We start from the raw sequence: 5,077 nt of genomic DNA on the forward strand, positions 1-5,077 counted from the left end.
ACACCTGCTGAGTTTTAATGAAATATAAGAAGTTACAAATAATTGACAAATAACAAGTTCTTAAAATGGTAAAAACCAGAATATCCACTTCATTCTTACATTTTATTTTTCATTTCTTATTCTTTACTCTTTTTAATGAACACAAATGAGCTGGAATTTCAAAATCGTTTGGCGTGAATTCGCTGAAACGTCAGTTTTTTATTGCCTTTATTATTTTCCTTTTCATTCGCCTTCGAATGTAAACTAGGCAGAACACACCTGTTCTATTCCGAAGTGCCGTTTAAGCGGGAAATGATACAGAAAGGAGGGGTTAGAAGAGTTTATGGAGGGGGGGGGGGGAGTAGGGAAAAAAAGAACAGAAATGATGGCGCCAGATGTAATGAGGACGTGTCTTCATGGTAACTCTTCTTGTGTCAGTTTTGAATTGTTGGCAACCTATTATTTTTCTAGCAATTGTGCCTATGTAGGCACTCTTTAACGGCAGTGTGTTTCCGGAAAATTGAGGAGAATAACCTTTCATTTCTAGGAAATTGTAAGGATTATTAAATATTCTAAAAATATATGTATTGGGAAAATGAGTGTCTTTTTTTTTAAATATGAAAGTTAACTGGAATTGTTGTATAATCGTGACAGTTTCAGAATACTAGCATTATTTCTTAATAATCTCAAAATAACTTTTAAATATGCTATCACATGCTTTGGTTTTTTTAAAAAAAACTTTTTTTTTATTTGCTTGTTTGTACGCCAAGTATCCAAAAAGAAAGTATTGTAATCGTCCAAAAATTCAGAATTTGACAAATCTTCGCGTTTTAGATCTCCCTGAGTTCGAAATACACATTTTTCAAAATGAGTGTCTTTTTTTTTTAAACATGAAAGTTAACTGGAATTGTTGTGTAATCGTGACAGTTTCAGAATATTAGCATTATTTCTTAATAATCTCAAAATAACTTTTAAATATGCTATCACATGCTTTGGTTTTTTTTAAAAAACTTTTTTTTATTTGCTTGTTTGTACGCCAAGTATCTAAAAAGAAAGTATTGTAATCGTCCAAAAATTCAGAATTTGACAAATCTTCGCGTTTTAGATCTCCCTGAGTTCGAAATACACATTTTTCAAAATGAGTGTCTTTTTTTTTAAACATGAAAGTTAACTGGAATTGTTGTGTAATCGTGACAGTTTCAGAATACTAGCATTATTTCTTAATAATCTCAAAATAACTTTTAAATATGCTATCACATGCTTTGGTTTTTTTAAAAAAACTTTTTTTTTATTTGCTTGTTTGTACGCCAAGTATCCAAAAAGAAAGTATTGTAATCGTCCAAAAATTCAGAATTTGACAAATCTTCGCGTTTTAGATCTCCCTGAGTTCGAAATACACATTTTTCAAAATTATGTCGGTCAGTCAGTGAACACGATAATTCGAAAAATATATTGAACTAGGAGAATAAAATTTGGTAAGTGATCTTAATACAAAAATTATAGATTTCTGTCAAATTTTGAATGTAATATATTTATTGGAAATATATCTGCCTAGCTGCTCAAGTAAACAGATTGCTACAAAATGTAAAACTTAAATGGATATAGTTTGGTAGACTATTTTAACATCTGAAGGGCATATTCATACCAATGATTGAACAAAATTTGTTAAAGGAGTGTCCGTCTGTCTGTCTGTATAATTGCCTGCAATGACTCATAAATACAATGGCTTAGTGGTTAAAATATATTTGATATGTGGGCAGTTTCTAAAATTGTAATTCAGTATTAAATGTTGATTTATATCAATCGAAAAATAGATAGTCTGAAATGCATACCTGATGTTCGTCAGCATTTGATGAAACACTAATTGCGCATGCTCAGAAATAAAAAAGAAGTGAGCTCTTTTGATTTTCAGGATGTTCTTCTTTTTATGCGAGGAGGGATGATAGAACCTTTATAAGAGAGCGTGTAAAAAAGTTTCGAGAAAATACTTCTGCTGCTTTTAACGATTTCTAAGACCATTAATAACTCAAGCTTTCCGTACTATTCGTTTTAGGATCACCAAACTGACACTTTTTGACGATTGTACTTCACCAAGGGGTGGTGCGCAGTAAGGTGAGCAGTTATTACGCTTTCTCATTCCGCGATTAATCTTAGTTTACCCTATTGTTAAATGTAAACAACTCTTCCTTTCAACCTTTCACACCTCCAAAAACCATTTTTTTTTTTTTTTTTGACGAAATAAATACCTTTTGACGCACGCTCAAAAGCTCGGAAAAGTTTCGAATCTGAGAATGAACAGTAGATATCTGCAAGTTACCACTGAATGGTTTAACAAGTCACAAATTATATTGTCATCCCATTTTGAAACTGAACGAATTATTTGCGCCTGATATTCGAAATATTTAGTACGATAATAAGAATTACATTTCAATAGGCATTCTTCATCCCCTACAAGCAATAATAGCATATGGGGTGGCTATAATTATGCTATAGATTTTCCTTGGAACTGGGACTCGAACTTTCGACCCTTGTGTCAGGAAGTCAATATTCAATTATCTTCAAAATATTTTTTTTAAATTAATTAAATGGTATAATTGTAAATATTATTTTTTGAATTCTAATTCATGTAAAAATCATTTTTTGTTAAAACTGTAACTAAATTTTGTAAAGAAAAATGTCTCCGAGGTGCAAATTCCCGCCCTTTAAATTATGTGTATGCCTAATTTAGAATATCTGGATTAAATGATGTGGCCTATAATGCGCCAACACACATGCGCACATATTCATTTTTATTAGTAGTAAATATGTTTAAATAATGTTAATAACCAATGTCATGCTCTAAAAACTTAAAGGAAACCTAACTATGGATTAAAAAATCATAATTCAGTTTAACCCTTTAAAGGGACATTTTTTCCAGTCATATTATGTTAAAATATTTTTAAGCTTGAAATTAGAATAAGAAAAGGGATTCTTTTAGCTTATTAGATAAATTTAATTTGATTCATTAATTAATTTGGTTAATTAATAATTAAGTAACAAATCCAGACACATCATTTTGTCTGAGATAAAGAACGGAAGCATCTAAGTTTCTGACTTACTAAAAAAATGTGTCAGAACTTATGCCAACCTACATAATTTCATACAAAGATTGATAAATTTGGTGGGAAGCATACTTCCCACGGCCCTAGAAAGGGTTAAAGTAAGCTTTTAATATTAAAGATGTATCTTAAAAGCAATTTTCAGTTATTGTTAGTGATTCCGTGACCACTGGGGGAAACTACGATTCAGATTCGAAATATAAATATGAAAGCAAAAAGAGAACGAAAGAGGATGTGGTGACCTTTTAACATCTCAATAAGGGGATTCCCGGATTATTTTTTTTCCATTGACACAACTCAGTTATATAAACTAATATAGTCTATTCATACTTAGCCTTTTTTTATTGTTATTTGATATATTTATGTAAAATTCCAGTCCATTAGAATGATACTTTACGATATCGAATTCTCTTTTTCTATTTTCTTTTGAGCTCCATATTTTAACAAACATCCCATCTCATTTCATTGGTCATTCACATTAAGGGAGATAAGATCAGGCTTCTATGAAGACACCAGATAATTAAAGAAAAAGGGTTATACCGAATTCTGAATCAATCATTGAACTTGAAATTCATCTTTTCCCCGAAGACAGAACCTTTCATTCTAATTTTTTGTAAGCCGCTCCGTTTCCTCTCCATAAACAAGGCTTAACTGGATTTATGGCCTGCTTGACACGCAACAGCATCGGAATCGGGCTTGCATGCCTTCAGTCTCGCTTTTATCTAATCTCCAAACTCCAGAGAGTAATTGCTGGATGTGAAGATTTCGCCTCATCGGAATTAATTATATCGCGCGCCATATCTGGATCTTGACCACGTGGCAGAGTCTGATCAAATTATGTCCGACCTTCAGTTTTCGGACGAGCTGGACACGGGTCATGACCGACCGAAGCAAGTGGTTGTGACTCACGAGGTGTGCGAATTCGTGTCATGGTCGCGAGAGCGAAATATTTTTTCCCACCTTACCGCCAATTCTTTGTTTTGCCTCCAAAAAGGCGGGTTTGATTACTTTTTCCTCTTCATTGTTGTTTTCGGAGGTAATCTTCCATGCAGATGGCGTGTTTGGTTAAAAGAGAAATCACCAGCCAAGTGAAAAGGTGTCATTGCTTAGTAGAGTAATTGCTTGTTTCAATATATCGTTTCACTTTGTGTATATTAAGTCGATAGATCGCTTGAGTTGCGCAGTGGCACGTATATGTGTAATTGGCTATTGAAATGTTTGTTTGTTTGTTTTAGCCATCTCATATATAAAATATATAATTGGAAAATATTGCAATCGTTTAAAAAAAAATGCCAACTCGAGATTCTGAAGAATCTTCACGTTTCTGACGTCACTTAATAAAAAAAAAAAAGACATTTTTGGAATTATATCCTTTTGTCTATGAAGAAGTAAAACTGAAAATTGCTTTGAGTTAGACGGAAATAAAATGAATGGATTTGTAAATTTCTATCAAACATTGAAAGAAATCCATTCACAGAAAGTTTGTCTATCTGTCCAAGTGGAAGTGAATGCAAGAACTTAAAAGTGCAATGAGCTGGAAGGATAAAATTTGGTACATAGTTTTAGCTACTATGTGTACTATTTGACTTCTAGATCTGTATTAAATTTTGAATGAAATCCGTCGAGGGATTGACCATCTGTATAAACTGAATGACTTAAATAATTCAAATTCGGTTAGTTTAGTTAAGTTATATTAACGTCCCGTTGTAAAGCAACACTAGGGCTATTTTGGGACGGATCTCGTCATTTTGAACTGCGGTCAGATGACGAGGACGACACCTGAGCTGGCACCCCCATCTCCACACCACATCACACCAGCGGGAGGACGTTTGGCATGACGGATTTAACGTGCAACAGACCCCCTTACACGACGGTTCTTCGGTGGAATCGGGTCTCGAACCTGAAACCCTACGGCTTACAAGCCGAGACCCACTCCCACTGAACTCCCCTCGCAAGGGTTGAGCCATGTGAATACCAGGAACCAACATATGTTAATCTGT

This window comes from Argiope bruennichi, chromosome 7, assembly GCF_947563725.1.
Source record: "Argiope bruennichi chromosome 7, qqArgBrue1.1, whole genome shotgun sequence".
NCBI lineage: Eukaryota > Metazoa > Arthropoda > Arachnida > Araneae > Araneidae > Argiope > Argiope bruennichi.